Source organism: Callospermophilus lateralis, chromosome 12 (genome assembly GCF_048772815.1).
Source record: "Callospermophilus lateralis isolate mCalLat2 chromosome 12, mCalLat2.hap1, whole genome shotgun sequence".
NCBI lineage: Eukaryota > Metazoa > Chordata > Mammalia > Rodentia > Sciuridae > Callospermophilus > Callospermophilus lateralis.
The window spans coordinates 74,720,675-74,748,332 of NC_135316.1; the positions used below are offsets into that span (position 1 = coordinate 74,720,675).

At 35.2% G+C, this 27,658-nt stretch overlaps 2 long non-coding RNA genes across 8 annotated transcripts in view; one reads left to right on the forward strand and one right to left on the reverse strand.

Annotated features, from left to right (window-relative positions):
- LOC143411601 (uncharacterized) overlaps positions 1-27,658 on the reverse strand; it is a 119,183-nt gene that overhangs the window by 76,404 nt on the left and 15,121 nt on the right. The window contains exon 1 of one of the 5 annotated variants that reach the window (XR_013092874.1): positions 4,129-4,290. The exons of the other annotated variants lie outside the window; for them this stretch is intronic. This is a non-coding gene — a long non-coding RNA (uncharacterized LOC143411601). Of the gene's footprint in view, positions 1-4,128; positions 4,291-27,658 lie in introns of those variants that run through there. 5 annotated transcript variants of the gene reach the window in all.
- LOC143411523 (uncharacterized) lies at positions 4,580-27,319 on the forward strand. 3 transcript variants are annotated; one of them, XR_013155649.1, is made up of 6 exons: positions 4,580-4,870; positions 15,953-16,036; positions 17,492-17,538; positions 18,840-19,001; positions 20,311-20,406; positions 25,303-27,319. It is a non-coding gene; the product is annotated as an uncharacterized LOC143411523 (long non-coding RNA). The 3 variants fall into 3 exon arrangements; XR_013155647.1 differs by lacking the exon at positions 15,953-16,036; XR_013155648.1 differs by lacking the exon at positions 15,953-16,036 and having other exon boundaries at positions 25,401-27,319.

Genomic DNA, 27,658 nt, shown 5'->3' on the forward strand with positions numbered 1-27,658 from the left:
CTCTGGCCTTATGAGATTTGGGGCCACAAAATTTTAAAAAGTCTTAAGTTTTAGTTCTACTTATAGGCCGGCCAAAATTGTTGCAAAGCACAAGCCTAAGTTTGCTCAAAAAAAAAGAGACAAAACTATATCTATATTTTGACAATTCTTTCTAAGATGTGTGTTCTAGTTATAATTAGACCAATAACCTGTTTCTCCTAAAAGGGATTAAAAAGAAATCAATGTGGGAATTAAATGTCATTAAACAAAAGAAAAAAAAAAAAAAAAGCAAGAGCCATTTTGGGTCAGTACTATTTTAAAATTAGAGACAAATTTACAATGTAATTGGTGAAAGCTTATGTGTCATATATCAGAAATACCTAATATTTCTGGGGAATTTTTTTCTTTTTGTAAACCAAAATCAACTGACCAATATTTTTGGATTGAAGTATTTTGTGACATCATGAATAGTTACTAAATACTAATAAATAAATAAAATAAAATATACACAAGACTTCATAAAACAAAACATAATACACAAAACATGACAGAAACAAGGGATCCAAAATATTACAACTACTTTACAATTTTCATCCTTACTTGTCAATCCTGATAAACATTAAAACTGATATTAATGTGATTAGAAAACATGTAGTGTTACATACAAATACCTGAGGCTACATTTTGTAAACACACAATGAAGACAAGTTAACAGCATTAAAAAAAAAAGTCTAAAGTTAGACTTTTACTTGAATTTTTAAAAAACAGTATATAAATGGCAAATAAATGAAACAGGAAGGCTGGTACCTTTTCTTGTTCCCTTCTCCCCACAGTATGTAAATCCAGTATTGAAAAAAAGATGAGCTATTGCAGCAGTACCATTTTCCATCATTTTTTTCTATGGTAACAAATGATTTTTGTATTTCTTACAATAGAGCACGCACCCGAGCACACTCACAGAACTATCTTTTTATAGAAAAAAGGGATAACTGCATATAAACATTAAAAATACATACCAGTTGGAACTCATACGTACATGTTCACAAATCTAAAACTAAAATCTTCCTCTCATCTAACATCACAAGAAGGGAAAATACTTCGAAGGCTGTGAATTTTAGTTAGGCACTAGTGTGTTCTAAAGCTTTAAGTATTTTAAAGAAAAGAATCCATCACTTATTTTAAAATCAAACAAAACAATCCTTCACTCATCATCCTCAAAATAAACAAACAAAATCCCATAAACCAAATCATAAAAAAAAAAAAAAGTGGCTAAACTTAATCAGACTGATGGAATTTAAAACCTCCCCAAAACACTCTACCAGTCACAATATTTGAATGAAAATTAAAATAAGAAATCAGTAAAAAGTAAAACCTACCAGTCCTGGGTGATATAATTATATTTAAAACAGAAATGACATCTACAATTTCATTAAATCCAATTTTATAGAGGATGATTAATTCTTTTTATGAAATTTTCAAGAAATGATCCAAAATAAACAGCTTTGAAAAAAGGTAATGAATATGGATGCATTCATTTATCACAATTATTAATAGTATGATCAGTAAACTCAGCTACACCACTTATTAATGTAAATTATATTTAAAGTCCTACAGAGATTTGTCATGTTTTCATTTTAATATTTTCTAACAATACATATTTGAAAATGCAAACTATAAATTTCAACTACTATTCATAAAATTATATAAATGTCTGTTAAATTTTTTAAAATTCTCTTTAAAAACATCTACAACTGTTTATCAGCGAGTTTATTGCTTTTCTTTGAAAAACCACACCAACTCTTATCAAGATGCAATTAAATGGAATGACAAGTTTAGTAATAAATAGAAATATGTTGATGGCTGCCTCGAGCAACATTAAACAAAATCAACTGAAAACCAGCCAAATAAAAACAACCACACTGCTGCATATATTTCTGTGTAATGAATTTATCAATGGAATGCAATAACATACGCACCTGTACATACTTACCTGTTGTATTATCTAACTTAAGAAACATTAATGTCTTGTAAATTAAAAATTTAAGTCTTCTACAATGGCTGAATTAGCTAAACATATATATATTAAAACAGAAGTTAAAAGTTTTAAAAATATATCCAATTCTTATGGGAAATGTGGAAAAGATCATGTAGCATTTTAAAAAAATTAGTTTTTTCATCAAAATAAAAGAAACGATTCTCCCGTCATCTGCATCCCACAATTACAAGTAGTTTAAGATGAAACTTTTTTATCAAAAGAAAAAAAAACCCCAACACCACAAAAACCTAAATCCTTCACTCAGTTTTTAACCAATAAAAAACAGGGGCAAATATATGTCTTGCAATTTCTGTCAGCAGAAATTCAGTTTTGCGAAAATAGCCTCTTCAGTTTTACTTTTCATATACATTTCAGAGCCACCCGAAAGCCTTTAGTGGGAAAAGAAAATGTTAAACACCAATTTTTATTTAAATTCCCCATTTTAACGTTTTGTAACTATTTCCATGGTTCTCCAACTAAAAGTATAATTTTTCAGTAGGTCGAGAATTATAATCCAGAATTCAATATTCAAACCCCCCAGTCCCGCTTCCTTTCAGCCAATCAGGGGATAAGAAGTCGGGTGTTTGGGGAGCTCCGTTAAACAGTTTGAAAAACATCACATTGCTCTATCCTATTCTCCCCATCGGGAAAGGTTCTAAGTGAGGGCGGGTCCCTAATCTTCATTGAAATATACGAAATCAATCGTTCTATTAATTACAGAGGGGAAAACTTTAGGCTGGCGGTCCTAAAGTGATTCTGCGGTTCCCAAGAAGTTTTATTCCTCTTTGCAAATAACTGAATAGCTGCTACAAAAATCATCTCCAGAATATTTGCAACCCAGTGCGGCGCGCCCCACACGCAAAACATCACACAAGCAAAGGGTTAATCTAAGTGTGCCTCATTGTGAAAAAGGAATTCAAGATCTAATAGAATTTTTACATAAGTTATTATCTCTAAAGTATTACCTTAAGTTAAAGCCGTCAATGGCTTGCTTTATTTAAGAGCTGTCGACTAGAGGTTGATAAAAACAAATAGATAAGGGGGGAAAAAAACACTGAAGGGAAAGACCAACAACCCCTCTCTCCTCCGCCTCAGTTCCCAAGAAAAGGTGGGGATTGCAAAATTACCGTTAAGTTGCCCTGGTAAAGAGTTTTCCGGAGAATACCAGTATGGTTTCACAGATTGCTTTTTTCCCCTTCGGATGTTTCAAGGACTGGAGAAGGAAAAAGTCTTCTAAGAAGAGTGCGACTTAGAGAAGGAAATAGTCAGGAGAAGGAAATTGCTAGCTCGCAGCCCCATCTTTCATCTCACCCCGAACACCCCTCCCCCTCGAGGAAGGACGACGGCGCGAGAGTAAATAACAAAAATCCGAGCCAGAAGCGAAAGTCCCAGCATCTTTGCTAGGAGCCCGCTACCACCTCCGAAGCCTGCCCCGACCGCCCGGAGCCCCGCTCGCGAGCTCGGGGCGCGGCAGTCCGACCCATCTCTAAAAAGACCGCACCAGGACGCCGCGCGGGGGGAGCGCGGCCCGGGCTGACTCCTTCCTAGGGCACCTCACGTTTAAGCGTCAAAAGACGACAACATGCATGGCTGGGTGCCGAGGACTAGGCGGGGGCACTATGGGCCACCACCCACCGGAGGCACCCGGACTCTGGGTCCTGAATTTTCCGTCGACTCAAGTTTCTCGTTAGAAGACGGCCTTCAGCGGACAGGGAAAACTACGAGAAAAGGCGGCTCGGTTCGGAAACGGGGGAGGGACGCGCGTCCCCTCCTGTCAAGGAGTCGCGGCCCTGCGGAGACGCTGCGGCGCCCTGTCCCCAGCCCCGGGCTGGGGGTCTTGCTGACAGGTCGGCTGGGCGGCGGCTGCTCGGCCGCAGCCGTCCCGGTCCCGCTCAAACTACAGCTCCCCTCCCCCCCAGCTCCGTCTCACCGCGCTCCCGCCACATTCCGCCGCCACCGCCCACTCGCAGGCGCCCAAGTCACCCAAAATCCTATCTCCTGGAATTTTCGCGTTTAAAGTGAGGGCTAACCCAGCGCCCACTCCCTGGACTCCTCAACGCCTGCCGGTCCCACCACTGCCACCTTCCGAGTCCCGTTCTACTTCAAGCTCTTACCCACTGCGTCAACCCTGGCGAAGCTTCGCGGATTGTCTTTTGCTCCAAGTTATTTTTGGTGATTTTTTTTTTTTTTTTTTTAGTGGTTTTTCGGCGGAGCGCTAGTGGCACTATACTTTCAGACAGGTTATCCCGTCTCTCCCGCTAGATTGATGAGATCAGGCATCACTCGAAAATGGCGCCGAAAGCGCTAAGGCTCTTCATTCAAATTCGTTAGAGCCAACCCCGCCGCCCCGGGGCATGCCGGGAACGCGGGCTGCCTCCACAGCTGTCAATACCACCTCTTAACCCCCCCCCCCGTTGTCCCGACATTTGCGCATGCGTAAACTCCTACTCTCATCCCCTCCCTTACACACACCTTGTACATGCGCAGACGCATGGTTGTTCGCAGCTCACACTTAGCTTCCTCGGCTGCCGTTCTCTTGCTGCTTTTCTTGCGCGTGCGTGCAGCGCCTTTGTACGGCCGTGGACTGGAGTGACCTTACAGACTGTGGGCCCGAGAGTCCACAGACGCTTGTCAGGAGACAGGCAGTCAGTCTACCGTTGGAGGTAAACAAATTAGGGTCCAGCTTAGGCTAGAAGAAAAACGTCTTGGTAAACTACGGACAACGGAATGTGCCTCTTGAGATCATGTGTTGGATACACGTGTACTTAAAACAGCCCCGCCGCTGTGTAGAGCTCTTGCTGTACGTCGGAGCTTTATCAGAGATATTGCACTTAAGCCTCGGGACAGCCTCACGAGGTAGGAACTGTTATTATTCTCGGTTAAGACCAGGAAACCAATGATTGGGAACGTTAAATAATCTGCAGGAGGTAGCACAGGTACCAAACACGTGGATGAGTCCGCGTCTGTCAGATTCTGGAACTCGGGCCACTTGGCACTGTAGGATCCAATCTGAGTACACAGGAGGCGTGGTTTTCCGTCCCAGGTGGTGTGCGTGTGCGCGCACGCCCCAGCCTGGAGTTAATGATTACTTAAGTTTGCTAGAGCCCTTCTCCGCCCTAGGGTGCCTGTTACTAAGCCATTTTCATTGAATCCAGTTTTTCTTACCACCTTACTTGTCCTTAGACTTTCAGTTCTGTTTTAGAGATAGGAATGGGCAGTCTTTGGATGTCACTTAGAATGATGTTTTTATAATGGCATGTTAAATTACTGAATCCAGCAGAGACGGGTTCCCGTTGTGCAACGCAACGCAAAGAAAAAAAAAAAGTAGTAACAGTCACCACGTATTGACTGTACTCCTCACTGTGCTGAAAAAACGCTTTCTGGATTAAGCTCCTTTATTACTTACAACAGCCCTATGTAGTAGATATTATCGTCATTTTGCAGATTATGACATACACTCACATTAAGAAATCTGCCCCAAAGTCTTACAACTAAGTAGAAGTAAAGACTCATGCAAACCCGTGTCCATCTTCAAAAACTGGACGCTATGATAGGACAATAAATGATACTAAAATTGTCAATATTTTAATATCTTCCTTAAAAAAATCTCATCTAATCATTTTCTTGGGAGATTTATCATACTTGACATCAAGCTGGTTAAGATGAAACAAAACCAACTAACTGTTCGTATGATTGTATTTTAAGATTATTGTTGATTGCTTACTTTTTCCTTAAACAAAGTGGATTGATTTTTTTTTTTTTTTTTTTGAGACAGGGTCTATCGTCCCGGTTGGCCTCAAATTTAGGATCTTCTTACTTAGCCTCACAAGTAGCTGGGATTACAGTACTGGGCCATGGTGCCCAGCTCCCAAAATGGATTTTCTAAGGAATCCAGCAGTCTAAAATCTGGGATATTAACTTTTTTGTCCCAGTTTTTGTTATAAGACAATTCGAGATGAACTATAACTGAGTACAAAACATGTATCCCATTATTGTCAGAGTTGAATAAGACAAAGACAGGTTGAATAAGACTACCTGAAGTACAAAGAAGTAAGGAAATGGGAGAAGACTAGCATGGTTTGTATTATTGAGGTATAATTGGAAAAAGAAATGGCTTTTAGCATTTTCAAATTATCAACAATTAACATGGCAGAGTATATTTGTCTTATATCTCTCTGACACTTTTATGAACTATTTAAGTGGATCAAATCTGAAGCCAAACTTCCTGAGTTTGAATCTCCATTTTGCACCTTTTGTAGAGGTGGCTTTCATATTTAAGTCTCATTTTGTTTAAAATATTATTTAATAAACCAGAAATCTTCCACTAAAGCTTCTTGATTTGCTAAAATAGAAGGAAACAAAAGCAACAGTTCGTGTGCTTGAACAAAAAGTCCAACTGGGAAAAAAAAAAAAAAAAAAAATCTTTCCAAAGCTAAGAATTTTATGTTTGACCACAAGGGGGTGCAAATTCCTGAGTTAAATCTCAAGGGGGAAAAAAAGGGAGGGGGGAGCCTTTTACTTCAGACTATTAAACTCATGGGTAAAAAATTAGTAAGGATTATCTGCCCAGAATTTTAAAACTCCAAAAAATTATATACTTTATGAGAAGAAAGAACTCTTGTAAGCTTAAGTTTTCAGCATTCTATCTTCAATACAGTAAGAGTTAATCATCTCTTCTCTACCCCTTTCTGCCCTCCCAGTTTGTGTCTCTGCATATGCTTCTTATCATAAGAATTGAAGTCATAGTTTAAAATCTGGGGCTTTAATTCTGAAAATTGGATTGCAATCACCAGAAAATGAATGGTAAATATGGGTAGTGTGGAGAATAGAAGTCTTCAATTTCTGTACTCCCTACTCCCTACTATTTTCTAATAAGTAGACTACAACTGATGGAATGTTAGCTTCAACATATTAACTTATTTGGATAAAACTGTGAAAGCTGTAGGTCTGTTCATTTTTTTTAATACTTATTTTTTCACATTTACCAAAGTCCATACCAGAATTAGATATAGATATGAAAATATATAGTTTTTTTTTAGCAAGGAGCTGAATGTCTAATGGAAGAAAGGTTTTTCTAAAAAATTATACTTCATCAGTATGGGATTTGAATTTTTCATTGTGTAGTTACTTTTTTTTTTTTTTTACTTACTGGCAGTAAATAAGCAATTTGTGGGAGAGATTTGTGATGTTATATCCTGATCCTCGTCAAAATCTTCCATAATATTTAGCATCCATTATTGCTGATATAATTTTACCATGATGGTTACAAAATAACTGAGCAAATTTTAGTATTGCCTCCTCATTTGCAGCCCATGACATTCTATTGCAAGTAGAGTTCTTTTTTATTTATTTATTGGAAGCTATTATAGTATCCAGGCAAGAAATAATGAGTACATGAACTAGAAAAAGTAGCAAGTGAGTGAAATGAGGTATAAAAGAGATTGGATTTATTTATTCAGTACGCATGTAAGTATTCTCAGGTTAACTTTTAGCACCTAATCTGTGCCTGTACACTGTAGTCTTTGCTAGGCACTGAGAATGTGGGGTGAATAAAACAGCCATAGTTTCTTCTCTATGGTCCAGTCTCATTAAAGAGATATTAAATTAATTAATAATAATACCAATTACAAGTAACAGAAAAATACAAGATGCTGTGAAAGCATACACCTAACACCAGATATTTAAATAAGGCCTTCTTAAGGTGGGATGGCTAAGCACAGACTTGAAAGGACAAAGAGGAATTGGCTTGGCCAAAAAGGGAGGAAGAACATTCCAGGCAAAGGAAGAGGCCATATGTTAATATCCTAAGCAGGAAAGGCCAGTAAGTTCAATATCTATATTGCTGGAAAACAGTAAAAAAGGATGGAAAATGTTGGAGGTAAGACTAAAGAGGCTTAGGACCCTTTCAATATGGATAGCCTTTCAATATGAATATGGTATATTAGCATGATTCCTAGATTTCTATTGTGGGCAGCTGAGCTAGTTGGCTGTTGGTAACATTGACTGAGAGAGAAAGAAAATAGAACTATGGGGCATGCCTGTAATCTCAGTGACTCGGGAGTCACAGGTAGGAGGACTGCATGTTTGAGGCCAGCCTCAGCTATTTAGCAACACCCTAAGCAATTTGGTGAGATTCTGTCTTAAAATGAAAAATAAAAAGGGCTGGGGTGTAGCTCAGTTGTAGAGCACCATTGAGTTTAATCCCCAGTACAAAAAAGAAGAGACAAGAAAAAAAGAAAAGTTTGGTTAATTTTGATATGTGATATACTGATTTTGAGATGCTTGTGGGCCAAGTGTATCTTTACACTCCCACCTTAAAGAAAACTGGAGTTTCAGATTAGAAGTTTGGAATTTAGGGAAAAGGCCTAGTTTACATGTTATCTATAGATTTAGTAGTTGACTGATTATAGGTAGTAGTTTACATGATGTGTTTAGATGAGATCACTGAGGAAGGTATGTAAAATGATTGAAAAGGCTCCGCACAGAATCCTGGTAAACATTACTTGGTGGCCCCCCAAATATTTGTATTATGTATATACAGAAAAAAGTTTCACTATAAATAAAAAGATACATGAATAAAAAGAAACTAAAATATATTTGCAATATATACTGCAGGTAAAAGGTTAAATAACCTCAATATATAGAGATAAGTCTGTGAGAAAGAAAAGAATGGCTTTGTATTTAGTTAATGAGAAGAAAAATAAATAATAATCAAATAATTATTTAGTATTTTTAAAAGATATAATCTCAAAATTCATGTAAAGAAGAGATATGTAAAGTTTTCATCATCTCATCTTATTGTTACTGAATTACTTTTAAAAATTAACAGTTGAGGGTTGTGGCTCAGCGGTAGAACGCTTGCCTAGCATGTGTGAGGCCCTGGGATTGATCCCCAGCACCACATAAAAATAAATAAAGGTATTGTGTCCAACTACAACTAAAAAAATAAATATTTTTTAAAAATTAACAGTGGAAAACATGTATTAATAAAAGATTGATGGATTACACAATTCTTACATATCTATTTTTAAAACATTTGCTTCTTTTGTGGCATGAATAATTAGATTCCATTTGCTGGTGTGACTTTAGAGTTGGCAGACTAAGAGAACTAAGTCACAGAAATGAGAGAGGTGAAGGTTCCAAATGGTTGACCATTGAGTATCCAAAAATAAGCAAAACCAACTAAATTGTGATGAAAGCTACCTACAATCTTGGCAATAAATTTTAAAAAATAGGTTATTTGTACTTTTAATATGAGAGATGTGGGCAAGATCATCCTATTTGGGAAGCTCTGAATGGTAGGTAAATCAGTGCCTGTGATGCAATTCTAACATGCTTGGGATGACAGTTTTTACCAGGGGGTTATAGTTTTTAATCCAAGGAATATATAAAATTACAGAACTGATTTTGTATTCTATACTCTTTATTTTTGTAGCCTATACTATTACCATGTTAGCATTAGGCTTAGGAATGATCTGTGTATGTTAAATTATGATGGTTAAGAAAATTGGACCTATCATAGGATATATTTATCAGATTAGTCTTAAAAGATAGAGAATCTTAATGATGCTTATGAAGACTATCTGGGTTTTTAAAAGAATTTAAGATTCTCTGGAAGTATACTAGATTTAGAATTTAAGTACTCAGAGATATTAAGTACTTAAGAAAATAGAATTTCTCAATGCAGTCTAAGGCAGTTTAAAAACACAAAAAGTCCTCTTGAAGCGCTTATTATTAAAATTTACAAATAATAGACAAATTTGCAAGTTGAATTTAAAAGCTAAGGAAAGAGCTGGGCAGTGATGGCACATGCCTGTAGTCCTAGGTATTGGGGAGGCTGAGGCAGGAGGATCCCAAGTTCCGAGCCACCTTTAGTAATTTACTGAGGCCCTAAGCAACTTAGTGGGACCCTGTCTCAAAATGAAAATTCAAAATGGGCTAGGGGTTTGGCTCAATGCTTAAAGTGACCCTGGGTTCAATCCCTAGTACCAAAAAAAAAAAAAAAGAAGTTTTTTGTTTTGGGGTTTTTTTTTTTTTTGGCAGTGCTGGGGATTGAACTCAGGGCTTCACACATACTAGGCAAGTACTTTTACACTGAGCCACATCCTCAGCCCAAGACAAGTTTTTTAGTTCATAATTTTTATCAAAATTTAAGCAACCCCGGGGTTGGTGCTGTGGCTCAGCAATAGCGCACTTGCCTGGCATGTGTGAGGCACTGGGTTTGATTCTCAGCACCGCATATAAATAAATAAAATAAAGGTCTATCAAAAAATATTAAAAAAAATTTAAGTGACCCCACGATGAACATAGTGACACACATTTGTAATCCCATCTATTCAGGAACTGAGGCAGGAGGATTGAAAGTTCAAGACCAGTCTAGTCAATTTAGTGAGACCCTGTCTCAAGATAAAAAAGAAGTTGGACCTGGGTACAGTGGCACAGGCCTGTAATCCCAGTGGCTACGGAAACTGAGGTAGGAGGATCACAAGTTGAAAGCCAGCCTCAGCAATGGTGAGGCCCTAAGCAACTCAGTGAGACCCTGTCTCTAAATAAAATACAAAATAGGGCTGGGGATGTGGCTCAGCGTTTGGGTATCCCTGACTTCAATCCCCAGTACTGTCCTACCCACCCCCCCAAAGAAGTTGGAGTTGTAGCTCAGTGGTAAAGTACCCTTAGGTTCAATCCTCAGTAGTGCCAAAAAAAAAAAAAAAAAAAAAAAGTGACCCCTGCATAGTATTTTTTTTTTTTTTAAAGAGAGAAAGAGAGAGAGAGAAAGAGGGAGAGAGAATTTTTTAAGTATTTATTTTCCAGTTCTCGGCGGACACAACATCTTTGTTTGTATGTGGTGCTGAGGATCGAACCCGGGCCGCACGCATGCCAGGCGAGCACGCTACCGCTTGAGCCACATCCCCAGCCGCCCCCTGCATAGTATTTTATACACAGAAAGGCTACCCTTAAAGATCAAAAAGAAAAAAGACACAAAAACAATAACAAAAAGCTGGACCACTTCACATTTATGGTATTCTTATAAGAACTAGTGGTAATATAAAACAGCTTTTGTGGAAAGTAGAAAGGGTTATGAAAATATTCAAGTCTTGCCTGCCAGAAATTCTAATTTTAGAAATCTGATCTAGATGAAATAAATCCAAAATATGAAGAAAGACCTGTGTATGGGATTAGGCAGGAATATGCCCATTCCAGCATTAAATATAATAGCCAAAAAATTGGGGGTATATAGAAAGGCACAAGGGGAGTGAAATGTCTAATTGTAGGAAGAATCTATTTTAAATTGTGGAAAATCTACTCCAGGTACTATTAGTATCATTAAAAGATGATACACAGTAACATGGAAAACTGCTTATAAATGCAAGATATAAAGTATAATTTGGATGATTTTGATTACTTAAAAAAAAAACAAGGAACAATGCAAGAAAAAACTTTCAAATCATATCAAGGTGTTATTATTAATGTATATGTTAAAAAGCATATCTATAATGTTGCATTAGCCAAACTGTTCTTCTAAGAAACACTGATATTCTATGAGTGAATCCAGTGATTCTTTTTTTCTTGGGGAGAGTAGTACTGGGGATTGAATTCAGAGCCACTCAACCACTGAGCCATATCCCCAGCCCTATTTTGTATTTTATTTAGAGACAGGGTCTCACTGAGTTGTTTAGTGCCTCACTTTTGCTGAGGCTGGCTTTGAACTCATGATCCTCCTGTTTCAGCTTCGGGAGCCACTGGGATTTCAGGCATGTGCCACTGGGCCTGGCTCCAATGATTCTTAAACTTGGAAATTTTGTTGAAAGTTATAAACTCTCTCTCTAGAATAATGTGCATATTTGAATATTTTGCATACAGTTTCAGAGACAGATGAGTCCATATGGATCATGAAGAAAACTAAAGGAAAAATTAATCATAAATATGGTAGGTAGAATAATGGCCTACAGGAAATGTTCAAGACTCTAGAATCTGAATATGTCATGCTACATGGCAAGAGGGAATTCAGATTGAGAACAGAAGTTAAGGCTGCTACTCTGCCTATAAATAGATTATCTTGATTATCTGAGTAGATTCACTGTAATTACAGGGTCTTTTAAGTGTGAAAGAGGGAAGCAAAAGTCAGTGGCTGTGATGAGATGTGAAATAAACTCAACTAGCCATTGCTGTCTTTGAGGATGGAAAGGGGCCAGGAGCCAAGTGGTAGCTTGTAAGCTCTACAGAAGCTGAAAAAGGCAAGAAAACTTCTTTTCCTAAGAAAGTTTCTTTTCCTAAGTCTCCTTCAGAAAGGATCACAGTTCTGCATATGCCTTAATTTTAGCTGATTCATTTTTTTAAATATATATTCTTAGTTGTTGATGGACCTTTATTTATTTATTTATATGCGGTATTGAGAATTGAACCCAATGCCTCACACATGTGAGGCAAGTGCTCTACCACTGAGCCAACAACCCCAGCCCCTAGCTAAGACTCATTTTGAACTAAATTGAAATAAATTTCTGTTGTTTCAAGCCACTATGTTTATAGTAATCTGTGGTAATTTTATAGCAAGAGGACACTAATACAGAATGTAAACAACCATTTTCTGTGGGTTGGTGTGTGGCTGTAGTAGTAATAAGTGCATATTTTACTTTTTAAGATACCACCTAAAGGTCATGAGGGCTCCCCCTCTTGAATGGATTAATGTCCATAAAAATATAAATAAAATAAAATAACATCTAAGTGTTTTTTTTGTATTTTTTGTTTAACAAATTCATAAAAGTACTTTAATAGACTTGTAGACTTGTTAATGAAAGATCAATACAAATACTTTAATCATCTATAAATGTTTTATGAAAGAGACACTTTTTCTCTAATGTGATTTTTTTTTTTTTTTTTTTTTTTTGAGGGGAAGGGTGTAACTGGGATTGAACCCAGAGGCACTTAACCACTGAGCTATATCCCCATCCCCAGCCTGTTATTTTTATCTTTTATTTTAAGACAGTTTCTCATTAAGTTGCTTAGGGTCTTATGTGATTTTTAAAGGATATTTTTAAAGGATATTTACATGGTGAAAAATTTATACATGCATCTGAGAATGTACTTCCATTTTGGGAAATTTATAACTCCAACTTTTAGAAATGCAGATTCCTATATAGCATTTTAAACTCTAATTCTGTTAAGATTATGGGCTTGTTTTGAGATTTTTTCCCCCCCTGGATGGTTTGTCTTGCTTCCATGTTCCTGACCACAAATCAAATTAACTAAAAGTCATTTAGAGTAAGTGAAACTTCTTACCTTCTACCAATAATGATACCTGAAAAGGGATAAATCTATTTGTTTAAAGTTATCTAGTTTTTAAAAATTGGTATGAAAATGCTGTCTTGGATAAAATGAATCCAGTGATTTGAAACAATGCTTTTAAAATAATGTGAACTTCATAAGAGCTTAATAAAGGGTATTTAGCCTATTCAGGTTTGGAATCTTATAATATTAGGAGTTAAAACATGCCTCTTTCTTATTCCCACCCGTAGTCCAAATGTCTCCTGAAGCTACTAAGAACAAATTTATTCCTATTTGTGATAATTATTTAAATATAACTTGTTATTTCTAATCATGATGACAACTGAACTGAATCCCAACCCCCCAAATATACTCTAATGTTTTCTTTAATATCTTATTTTTTTAGTTGTTTTATGATTTTTAAACCCTTTACCCTCTTGGTTTCCTTCTCCTGGTTATGTTCTAGTTTGTAAAAGTGACATCCTGGTTATGTTCTAGTTTGTAAAAGTGACATCCAGATGATATGACATATATCATATTGTGGCATGAAGTATACCAAAGCTTGATATTAACTTTTTGTCTTACCTATTATAATTCTTCTATTTTGGGAGGAATTTTAGATAATCAAAAGAATTAATTAATAATGGAAATGGATCTGCTCTTGGCAACTTATCAAATGAAAACTGAACAGTTAAATTTTATGTTGAATAAAAGTAACTTGTAGTTGGGTGTGGTGGCACACAACTATAATCCCAGCGATCTGGAAGGCTGAGGCAGGAGGATCACAAGCTCAAAGTCAGCCTCAGCAACTTAGAAAGGCCTTATGCACCTTAGCAAGACCCTGCCTCAAATTAAAAAATAAAAAGCCTGGGAATGTGGCTCAGTGGTTAAGCACCCCTGGGTTCAATTCCTGACACCAAACCAAACCAAACCAAAACAAACAAACCAACCTCCCAAAACAAAAACAAAACTTATAAAATTATATATATCTCATGACTTCCTTTGAGACTTAAGTGACTTGAGATTAAGCCTGTCTGGGAAGTTGAGAACAGGGAATCAGGTATTAACATTCATTTCTTATTTATTTTTAATGAACAGAAGTAAAATTGAGGCTCTCTTGGTCTCTCAGTGATATAACTGAGGATATGTGACCAGTTGTATAAGATAATAAAGCCTTATGCTACATTCTTAATATATAAAATTTATTTCTTATAGAACAAATCTATGGGGAAATAAGAAAATAAATATATCACATTCCCTGTTGGCTAAGAAATGCTTACATGTTTAAAAACAAATTAACCTTTTAAGGCAGCTCTGAAGAAGTAATTTATTTTAAATAGGTGAACACTTTATAGCTCTTGTGGGAATACTTTTTCCTTACTTCTTTTCATCATATAGGATTAAGGCCCTATGTTTTTAATTTAGTCCTTTAATTTTTGCTGTTAACATTTAATTTACTTGATGACCCCATACTGTTAACTTTTTGCTCCAGTGAACTCTGGACAATATATACGGATTGTATAACCTATTTTTTTAAATACTTTTTTTAGTTGTAGATAGACACAATATCTTTATTTATTTATCTTTATGTGGTGCTCACGCATGTAAGGCAAGTGTTCTACCACTGAGCTACAGCCCCAGCCCTGTATAACCCAATTTTAAAGAAACTTAAAAAATAAGATAGGTCTGATATGAAGCAGAAGATTAAATTAATTTCCACTGTGTAGAAAGATATCATAGATATTTAATCAAGGAACTTTCCTTCTTTATTGGAAGATGTATTTTTATAACAGTTTTTTTTTAAGTAATTAGATGTTTATGGTATTGGCAAAACCCATAGTGGACATGACTTACTTGTTAATACATTTAATGAACTTTAAGACTACTAATGTAGTACAATAGATGTGAAACCTTTTTCTAAAAAGAAACTCTTACAGCATGTAACTAAATAGAATTCCTCTAGTACCTTTTTATGCTCAAAGTTTTTTTCTTTTTATATAAAGTTGAAATCATTTAGATGTTAAAAAAAGCTAGTAGATATGGTTATTAAAATTTGAGTCTTCTTCTAAACCATTTGATGTAAAAAATACTTTGTACACAAGCTTTTATTTGCCCTTAAAACTAAATCCCTGATCTCGCATTTGAACATTTTCCCTTAACTGTCAATACATGTATATTAAAGAAAATGGGAAAAAACCAATTAGGAATGATTAGATGGCATTGTTTATGAAGGCCCTTAACAATATACTTCTTTTCCCATCTCCTTTCTGAATTTACCATGGAAGGCTCCTATTTGTTTTTTCATATTAGCAGTACTGAATGTCATCCACTTAGCATTATTGAATTCTGTCCTTTGTTTCTCTTCTTCAGGAAAACTGCATTTTGATATCTTGTGGGATAGAAGGCTCCATCTTTCAGGATGTTGGTCAGGCAACACCTCTCTGACTATCTGAGGGTACACTGTTATTACTCTAAGGATAGCCATGAGGATGCATTTACTTTAAACATTTTGGGCTTCTGAATTCTGAGAGTAGCACAAGTAATATATGTTTCTATATAAATTTCATGGTTTGCTAATAAGGTAATACTGTTCTGTAATTTAAATTACTTGGGGTGAATGTTGTAAAGTTCTCTTACTACTACTACCACTAATTATTATTATTATGATTGGTGTAGGGGATTGAAGCCAGGCCCTGCAGCATGCTAAGCACATGCTCTACCACTAAGCTACACACTTCTATTATTATTTTTTTAAAAAATGTAAGTATTTTTGTATGACTTTTACACTGATAGTGACAATAATGAGCTTTTGGATTAGGCCATTGATGTCTGAGATAGAGATGATACCCAGATGGTCTAGAATGAACCCCCATCCCTTATCTGATTGTAGAGTTCAATGATGGTATTATTAACTGGGATAGAACAGTGGAGAAAGGAAAGAGGTGGGGAGAAGAGGTGTGTATGTTTAAGGGTGGGTTGGAACACTGTGATGGGGAGAGGGAAGTGAAGTTCAGTTGAAAACCTATGGAATATGGAAGATTAAATGCTATGTAGAGATCAGAAGGTATGGCTTTGGATATGGGTTACTCAATGAAGTGGCTCTAAAAGCTGGCGGACTCAGAGGTTCAAGGATTTTTGATGGGTTGTACATGTGGACATTGCAGTGGTGGATGATGGCAGAAAAGTACAGGAGAGGCAGATATTGTAAGCAAAGGGCCAAAGTCTTGGATGAACAAAAGAGAGAATGACAGGGCAATTAAGTCAGGAGAATGAAAGGAATGAAAATTTTTCCAGGATTGTTTGATCATGCCTTCTTTTTAGTCTCAAAAGTTAAAAGTCAGAGACTGTTTTATTTAATACTGAAAATATTAGTTGAATTAATGAATAAGCAAATAGTAACCTCATGTTGTAAAGAATTTTTGCAATTTTTATTAGAAGCAGTTAACAATAAATGTCAATATGCAAGGTGTAGAAAAACATTAACAATCCCATCATCCATAAATAATCACTGTCAATCCTTTGTTGTTATTGTTATTATTGTTATTTGTACAGGGGATTGAACTGAGGGGTACCTTACCACTGGGGTACATTGCCAGCCCTTTATAAATTTTTTTAAATTTATTTTGAGACAGTGTCTTGCTAAGTTGCTGAAGCTGATCTGGAACTTGTTATCTTCCTGCCTCAGCCTCCCAAATTCCTGGGGTTACTGGCGTGAACTACCTTACCCAGCAACCCTTTGTTATTAAACTTCTACGTCAGTTTGTTATTTGTATGTGTGTGTGTGTGTGTGTGTGTGTGTGTGTGTGTGTGTATTTCCTATCAGTAAATATTCAATTATGGACTGGGGTTGTGGCTCAGTTTGCCTAGCATGTGGGAGGCACTGGTTTTGATTCTCAGCAACACATATAAATAAATGAGTAAAAATAAAGGTTCATCAACATCTAAAAAAATATTAAAATTTTATAAAAATAAGTAAATATTCAGTTATATACTTTAATGGCTGAATAAGTATTGTTATAGGATATAAGGATATACCATAATTTCAGCCTTCTAACCAAGTTTTCTCTCCTGTAAAAGAACAGTTTCATAGGTAAATGCTTCTATAATTTGTTTAGGATATCCTAGAAATTTTCTGGTAGGGTCTTCATGAAAAAGTCTATTTTAGAACTATTTCTAACAGGCTTCTTTATTGGTGTTTTTTTTTCAAAAACACAGGTAGTATACTGACAAATGCAGGCTGTCAGCCACAGAAGTGAGAACTGGTAAGTAAAGGTTCGTCATCACAGGGACCTTCTTTAATTTGTTTAAAAACCTTGGAATCAAGCATTCTTTTCAAGAGCACAATAAAAGATGACTCATGAGCTGAATAACAGGATATAGTGGTTAACATATATGTATACTGAAATTAAAAATTTCTTGGGATAAATCTTCATTTCTTGATAACATTCGATTTTAGTAGAAGGTTTTTCCCCTACTTTTATTATTATTTTTTTAATATTTATTTTTTAGTTTTTCGGCAGGCACAACATCTTTGTTTGTATGTGGTGCTGAGGATCGAACCTGGGCCGCACGCATGCCAGGCGAGCGCGCTACCGCTTGAGCTACACCTCCAGCCCCTTTTCCCCTACTTTTAAAACTGTGGTAAAATACTCATAACAAAATCTATCATCTTAACCATTTTTAAAGGTACAATTCAGTGATATTAAATACATTCATAATGTTGTATAATCATCACCACCATCCATCTCCATCTAGAAAATGTTTTTTTAATTGGATATAATAACTTTATTTTATTTATTTATATGTGGTGCTGAGGATTGAACCCAGGGCCTTGCATGTGTGAGGTGAGCACTCTACCGCTGAGCCATAACCCCGGCCCCTAAAATAGGTTTTAACATACCATCAAGGTCATTTTGCCTCAAACTTTTTCACACAAGTATAGTTAATAGTATAGAGAGTGAACAATTGCCTTAATATAGTCTTGTCCTAAGCTATAATTTTCTTTAGTTTCAAGTTCTATCTTAAATTTAATATAAACATTGCATTTTAAATCACAGTATTCCTATATTTAGTATAAATATAATGACTATGCATTTTTTAAAGTCTTGGAGTAAAGGTGATATCTATGAAAAGGCCCCATATTTATTAACTGGCTTTTAATCCCCAGTCACACTAGAGCTGGACTTTCAGAGACAGGATTCTAGACTATTTTGTGGTTTTGTAGCATGTTCTGTTTCAGTTTTCTTTTACAGTTTAGCCAAGGTTATTGATAGTTGTGCATGGCAGGGAGAAGACTAATTGATGTTCACCCCCTTTGAACATAAGACTTCCACAGAAACTGAAAATTCACCAAGTGAATATTTAAAAGTATTTTATATAATCTCACACTTCATCAATATCAATGCCATGAGAGTTTTAGTGTATAAATAAAGTGAGTTATTTAATATTGGCTAGGGCTATCGCCCACCTTTTCAAAGAATTTCAGTTTTTCAACTATCCATGCATTATGGCTACCGAGATTTGGAGACTCTCTCAGGTATAATAATTCTATTCTCTTGGCTAGCCCCCATTTAAGGAGACTGGAGACTACATTCATGAATAGTGGCAAAACTGGAACTAAAATTTGAGTTTCTTAACTCCCAGTTGAAGATCTTACACCAAAAGGAAATGAAAAGACATAATGTACTTCTTCCTGGTTCCACAAACCACTTCACACCATCCTAAGGTCAGTTTATTTTTCTTTGCCTTCCTTTCAGCACCCTAGTTCTAACCATTAGCACATTAAGAATATTTTAATATACTTAAAAACCGGGTAAGAGGGTAGATCTCTTGTTACATATTCTTACTACAGTAAAAAAAAATAAACAAATAGAGCATTTGGGAACTCCCCAAGAAACAGTGTAGAACATTAGAATTTTGTCTCTTATACTTAGCACATAGGCACAAAACTCAGAAGAGCATAATTTTAGAAAGAAAAAGATAGGAGACATGATAGAGGCTGCTGGCAAAATGAGAAGGCCTAGAATGAAAAATAGGCAAATATGTACTTTTTAACCTAAATGAAGAATTCATTAGTAGAAGAAAGAATAAGATCACAAAATATGCAGAAATTTCTGATTTCTAATTCTTGAGGATATCTATCTAGTAGTATTCTGAAATATTAAACAAATTAAAGAGTTTTATTTTTAAAACAGCTAAAAATCATGGGACTAGGCATAGAGTCACCCTATTTTATTCTGTGAGGTAAATTTTTACTTCTAATTACTAGGCACAACTAAGATTATTACTCTGTAATAATGTTAAAACAAATGTTTGGTAGAGTAAAAAGAAATTCACATGACTTTTGTATCATCTTGTAAAGGATAGGGCCATTAAAAGCTAATATTTTAAAAGGTTCAAAAGCAGGGTGTGGTAGCTTACCCCTGTAATACCAATGGCTTGGGAGACTGAGACAGGAGGATTGCAAAATCAAAGCCAGCCTCAGCAAAAGCTAGGTGCTAAGCAATTCAGTGAGAACCTGTCTCTAAATAAATACAAAACAGGGCTGGGGAATGTGGCTCAGTGGTCCAGTGTCCCTGAGTTCAATTCCTGGTACCTACTCCCATGCCCTCAAAAAAGAATTGCTCCTATTCAACAGTCTGGTTGTTGTACATAAAGAATTTACATGAATTAATTTAGCATTGGACTCTATCTGGGATGGAATTGTCCTTAATATTCAGTTGAAAAATCACAGAGCTCTAGAATTAAAGTGATAATAAGCAGATATAGGCCAAGTAATAGCTATATTACTAGGAGCTAAGCAAGGATTATAAACAAGCTTATAATTTTTTTTTGAATTAAATAGTCTCATTAGGAATATGTTTCTAAAATTGTGAATGTTTCAACTGATTTATTTTAAACCACTTAAAATTGTGCAGGAGATAAGAAAGTGGAAGATATCCAATTTAAATATGTAGTTTAGTCAGATACCAGGGAATATTAAAACTTCTTCATATATTTTAATTTGGTGGAATTAACAGTTTTCTCTCTTCTAGATTACATTGTAAAAGAACGTGCCATTTTACAGATGAGAAAACTGAAGCTTAAACAAGTTGGGTTAAAATATGTCAAGGAATCCATTATGTATTCAAGTATGTTCATCCCTAATATCTATGATTTTAACCACTGTCTTTAGAAGTAAATACATTGATATGTTATAGACTAATTCTTAATCAAAATTCACCTTCACACAAAAGGAATTTCTAGAATGCTCACTATCCTCAATTCCTCTCCCTTTCCCTCTTTTTCTTTCAGGGTGTTTTGCAATTTTTAATGAAAATGAATGTTTTTTCTGAAATTATTATCTTCAATTTTTAATTTTTATTTTTATTTGGTACCAGGGATTGAAATCAGAGGCACTGGACCCTGAGCCACATCCCCAGTCCTATTTTGTATTTTATTTAGAGACAGGATCTCATTGAGTTGCTTAGCACCTTGCTTTTGCTAAGGCTAACTTTGAACTCAAGATCTTCCTGTCTCAGTCTCCCAAGCTGCTGGGATTACAGGCATGTGCTACCAAACCTGGCTGTTTATCTTCATTTTTTTGTCATTAGAAAAAAAGATTAATATATTTCGAAAGTCACTGAGGAAGTCTTTTGCAGTTATAAATCCTAAGCTTAAAAGATTACCTTGCAATCTAGCTGAAGTACTTTTCTTTGAACAATGAGCTATAAACTGAGCACTCCATAACAAATCCTAAGAGTAAGACCAAGAAACAAACTTCTCTGAGTAATATCACTGCAAATCCAGAACAAAACCCAGAAATATTTGTAGGAACAAAGAATCTCCAACAACAAACACGGTAAAATTCTCAATCCCTCACATCCACTTAAAGCTTACCAGGCATACAAGCCAGAAAATGACTCATAATGACAAGAATAATGAATGAACTGAAAGTGGACTTAAATGGACACAGATATTAGAACTAGTGGACAAGAGCATTAACATTATTGTAATAGTATTCTATAGGTCTGAAAAACAAAGACAAGGAAGACATATTTTTAGAACTCAAGTTTCAATTCTAGGAATAAAAGCTATAATATCTGATGAAAAATTCACTAAATGGGATTCTTGGATAATTAGGTCAGAAAAAAATGATTAGTAATCTTGAAGACATAACAAAAGAAGCTATTCAAAATAAATAGAGAAAAAGAATTTTTAAAAATGATAAGAAAGTCATTTGGGATAGACTTCTAGATTATAATTCCAGAGGTTTAGTATCTATATAATTAGAGTTACCAAAGGAGAGGAGAGTCAGAGGTGGAAGAGATATTTGAAAAAATAATCCAAAAATTTCAAATTTGTTGAAAACTATTAACCCACAGATCCAAGCTCAACAACAAGAACAAAACTAAACCAAGACAATATAATCAAATTGTTTAAAACCAGTGATACAGAGAGAAAATATTTATGTTATAGAGAACCAAAAAGAAGGATGACAGATATCTCATCAGAAACATTACAAGTGAAAAGACAGTGGAAATACTGAAAGAAAAAATTATTAACCCAGAATTCTATACTCAGTGAAATATCATTCAAAGACAAAGACAAAGTAAAATGTTTTCAGACATACAAAAACTCAGATATCTTTACTATCAGGCCATACCATGAGGCATGCTATAGGAAGTCCATGAGAGAGAAGGAAAATGATACCACATGAAATTATACAGATCCACACAAAGGAATAAAAAGCACTGGAAATCATAACTACATGGGCAAATATAAGAATTTCTACTAAAATTAATTAGAATTAATTCTTTAAGGTAATCAACAATCTAAACAAAAATGATAACAATGTATTATTGAATTTATAACACACAAATATAAAATATATGACAATAGTTGAAAGGCAAGAAGGGGAGAAGTGGAAGAATGAGGTTGTAAGGTTCTTTTGGCGTAAGTGATGTGGTGTATTATCATTTGACGGTAGACTTTGGTAAGTTAAAGCTGTATTCAGTAAACCCTGTAGTACCCAGTAGAAAAACAAAATGGTTATAGCTAACAAGTCAACAAAGGAGGTAAAACAGAAACATAAAAAATTACTCACTCTAACGAAGGCAGAAAGAGAGGGAAAGGGGCAAAGAACAGATGAAACAAAAAGAAAATAGCAAGAAGACAAATTTAAATCTAGTCATATCAATAATCACATTAAATATAAATAATTTAAACATCCATTTAAAAGGCAAATACTAGACTAGGGGTCTTGCTAAGTGAGATTCCAAGTTCAACCCCTAACATTACATACAAAACAAAACAAAATTAAAAAGTTTAAAAGGCAAAGACTGTCAGATTATATTAAAAACTAGACCCAACTAGCTATTATCAATAAGAAACACATTTTGCATAGAAAGACACAAGAACAGTAAGGGTGAAAGGATAGAAAAAGATATACTTTACCCGTGCTAGCATTAGTTAAAAGTGAAAGGGTACATCTATATTAACAAGAAATAAAGTACGTTTCAAAGTAAAGAGTATTTCCAGGGATAAAGATAATTTCTTAGTAATAAAGTGGCAAGTTAATGGGGAAGATATAATAATCTTAAATATTCCTATCCCAAATAATATAGCTTTGAAATATATGAAGCAAAAATTGATAGAACTACAAGGAGAAACAAATTCTCAACCAAAGTGAGAGATTTGGATATCCTTCTTTTAATAATTACCAGAACAAGTAGAAACTTAGCAAGTTAAACTCCACACCAACAACAAATATCACTTATTTGACTTTTCTAGAATACTCCATTAACAACAGAATACACATACTCTTCAAAGTGTATATGTGAAACATACCTATATAGACCATATATATATATAGACCACATATATATATATATATCAACTGGCCTGTTTTTGTGTGGTCTGTGAACTAAGAATGTTTTTCACATTTAAAAAAATTCTTTAAAAAAGAAAATATGTGAAAAATATTACATGTGGCCCACAAAGCTTAAATTTACCTTTATAGAAAACTGAAGCTTTATAGAAAGCTTGTAAACTTTTTTTCTAAGCCATAAAATATGTGTTAATAAATTTTAAATAATTCAAGTCATGCAAAGGATGTTCTTGGACCACAGTGGAATTAAATGAGAAATCAATAACTGACAGCTATCTGGAAAATCCACAAATGTTTGAGGAGAAAATAACATGCTTCTAAATAACCTGTTGATTAAAAAAGGAACCTATGGTGAAGTTAGAAAGCATTTTGAATTGAATGAAAATAAAAACAAGCCATATCAGATTTTATGGCATTCTAAGGCAATACCATGTATGGAAGAAATTTAGAAACAAAATTCCTATATTATAAAATGATCTCAGTTTCTCCCATAAGAAACTAGAAAAGCAAATTAAACCCAAAGAAGCGAAAGAAAGGAAATAAGAAAGAAATAGAAAACAATAAATGGAAATCAAAAAATCAATTGAGAGTATCAATGAAACCAAAACCTGGTTCTTTGGAATCCGTAAAATTGATAAACCTTTAGTCAAGCCTGATTAGAAGTTTTGGCCAGTGAAATCAGGAAGAAGGTAAGATAAAACAACTCAGATTGGAAAGGATCAAATAAAACTGATGAAATCTCCAAGAATTTCCTCAGCCTCTCTATAATTCCCCCTCTGCTCACCTCTCTCCCGGATACTACTGGTCTGCTTTCTGTTGCTGTAGATTAGTTTATTTATCTTCTGGCAACAAGGAGGTTGGGCAACCTGTACATAAAGCAGGGGGGGCGGATTTAAAGGTGGGGGTGCTTAATGGGCTTAATTAACTTTTTAATTTTGTTTTGTTTGTAACTTCGATTTATTTCTCTGTCATTTCCTTTCCCTCCACCATTTAAGTATACTAATGTTATTTCATAGATTTCATAAGTTATTTCATAGATTTTCCCAATGACCTAAAATGTTAGGTTGCTAAAGAAAACAGATCAGTTTGCAACTTCTAGAATTTTATGTACATAGAATCAAGTGGTATGTATGCCGTTCTTTGGTCAGAAATTGATATAGTGTAATCAAAGTATATGTATAGCAATTTGATTTTTCATTCCATTCCATTCCCTTCATTTGACCCTAGAGTTTCAATCTATATCTGTTTTATAACTTTCATATATATATATCAACTGGCCGGAGAGCTTATTAAGAAAGCTTGAATTTTCTACCTTCTAGTGATGTTCCACTTAGAGTTGACATTAAGCCCACCCCCTTTAAGATACTTTTTCCTTCAATTTATTTTCTTTCTGGTCAATTGGGATATTTTATTGGAAACTAAGAAAATCTCTAGTTTCTTCTTCATGTAGAAGAAGCGGAGACTATCCTGGATTTTTGTAGTACTTAAGCTATTCCTTAATTGTCTCATGAAGAAATCAATGTAGTGGAATCACTGAAGTGTCAGAATAAAATTGTTTAAAGTGTAACCATGTTTTCTATAATAGATTTTCATATAGTTTAATTAATAGTCATTCACTCCCTGGCTTCTTTCTCCATCCACAGTGTCTTCTGGCAACAAGGAAATTGAACAACCTATACATAAAAGCAGTTGCTAGTGATGCCAAATTAACAGCAATTTCTCCATCATTTCCTCTCCCTACCATTTAAGTATATTAATATTTAGGTTATTTCATAGATTTTCTTCATGCCCTAAAGTGTTAGATTGCTAAAGAAAATTGATCAGGTAATACTGCTGTATATCCTCATGGATACACACACACACATATCTCCAGGTATACAAAATCAGACATTAACATGATAACTTGAGGGAAGAAAATCACTCAAACCATAGAATTTCTGGTTTTACTAACATTTATGTAGCATGGTTCCCATTTAGGATTTTCAGAATTGAGTGAGGACAATCTGAGGATATTTTTTTTTGTTAACCACTTCAGAGATTGTGTGAGGTAGTGGTGATGGGAAACACCCAAGTACTGACTGCTAGATAAGACATCAGAGTCAATGTCCATCACTTCTTGTCCATACAGATAAACTTCATTTCCTAACCTCTCTTTCAGTTAAGTGTGGGCATGTGACAAAATTATAGTCGATGGGATGAGAATAGAAGTGAAGCTACTGTGAAGCTCTTTCATAAGAAAATCTCTCCTTCTAACAGACTGAAACAGAGAAGACCTCCAAGGAAAACTTGGAAGTTGGGTACTAAAGGATGAAGTTCAGGAAGATCTTGGAAACTAGGTACTGAACTATTTGTTTACTTCAGCAAGAAACAAATTTGAGTCATTTTTCAAAATTGATCTATTCCCAGTTAGCTTCCCTAATTAATTGCATATGTACAGCATATGCAATGTCCCTATGATGACAACTTCAGTGGGCACCATTTCCATTTTAATGGATGTAAGGGGCATGCCAGAAGCCTTGGGTTCAATTCCCAGCCACTCAAAATCAAACATACAAAAACTAATACATTGTAAAGTTATGTAAATGAATTTCTTGAAGCACAGTTGAAAGGCTACAGGTAAGTATACATAGGGATATATTTATATATTTTCACAGAAGTGGTGCAACACTCGGACTTGGCCAAATTGATTTTAACTTTTTCATGGGTTTCATTGTGGATAAGCACCAATTTGTTTGAAGGCACACATCCATATTGTTTCTGTGGTAAAGAGAAAGGTGATGGAATGGATGATCCATTAAGACTTGTAAGGGGAAAATGTATACTTAGGATCCAAATTAGATCTCCCAGGATTTTTACAACAGTGATGGTTGCATATTCTTCTGATAACTTATAGAATATTAGGAGTTTCCTTTCCCCAAAGAAAACACTTGCTGCTCTGAGTAGTAGAGATGTTTTTCTAAACTTATCTGGGCGTAATTTTCCTCATCTATAAAATGAGAGTTGGATTATTATGACCTCAATGTTTCCTTAGTTCACTAAAATTCTGCCATCTATGTAATGTCCAGAGCTGTTGGGAGAAACCGTTTTTAGCATGAGTGTTCCTTCCGAATTCAAATTGATGTAATAATAGTAACTTGAACATCTTTAACTCTTAGCAATTCACATTGGTAAATAGGCACAACAGAGTTCCTACCCTTCTTTCAAACAAAACTTATTAAGTTTTGAAAAGATTTTTCCAAGGAATCTCCATACTGCTTTCCATATTGGCTGCACCAATTTGCAGTCCCACCAGCAATGTATGAGTGTGCCTTTTCCCCCACATCCTCGCCGACACTTACTATTGTTTGTCTTCATGATATCTGCCATTCTGACTAGAGTAAGATGATATCTTTTAAAAAATATATATTTATTTTTTAGTTTTACGTGGACACAACATCTCCATTTTATTTTTATGTGGTGTTGAGGATCGAACCCAGCGCCCCACGCATGCCAGGCAAGCGCACTATCGCTTGAGCCACATTCCCAGCCCAAGATGATATCTTAACAGTTTTGATTTGTACTTCTCTAATTGCTAGAGATGCTGAGCATTTTTTCATATATTTGTTGATTGATTGTATATCTTCTTCTGAGAAGTGTCTGTTCAGGTCCTTGGCCCATTTGTTGATTAGGTTTTTTTTTTTTTTTTTCTCGGTGCTTAGCTTTTTGAGTTCTTTATATACCCTAGAGATTAGTGCTTTATCTGATGTGTGAAGGGTACAAATTTGCTCCCAGGATGTAGGCTCTCTGTTCACCTCACAGATTGTTTCTTTTGCTGAGACGAAACTTTTTAGTTTGATTCCACTTGGAACCACCATTTGACTCAGCTATCCCTCTTCTCGGACTATACCCAAAGGACTTAAAAACAGCATAATACAGGGGCACATCAATGTTTATAGCAGCACAACTCATAATAGCTAAACTGTGGAGCCAACCTAGATGCCCTTTAGTGGATGAATGGATAAAAAAAAAATGTAGCATATATACACAATGGAATTTTACTCAGCAATAAAAGATAATAAAATCATTACATTTGCAGGTAAATGGATGGCATTAGAGAAGATAATGCTAAGTGAAGTTAGCCAATCTCCCAAAAGCAAATGCCGAATGTTTTCTCTGATATAAGGAGGCTGACTCATAGTGGGGTAGGGAGGGGGGAGCATGGGAGGAATAGATGAATTCTAGATAGGGAAGAGGGGTGGGAGGGGAAGGGAGGGGGCAGGGGATTTGCAAGGATAGTGGAATGTGATAGACATCATTATCCAAAATACATGTATGAAGACACGAATTGGGTGTCAACATACTTTATATACAGAGATATGAAAAATTGTGGTATATATGTGTAATAAGAATTGTAATGCATTCTGCTGTCATTTTTTAAAATCAATTTAAAAAATTTAAAAAAGATTTTTAACCCAGGATTTTTTAGAGTAATTTCAAAAGCACTGTACCACCTCTCTGATTTCTATACTTCACTC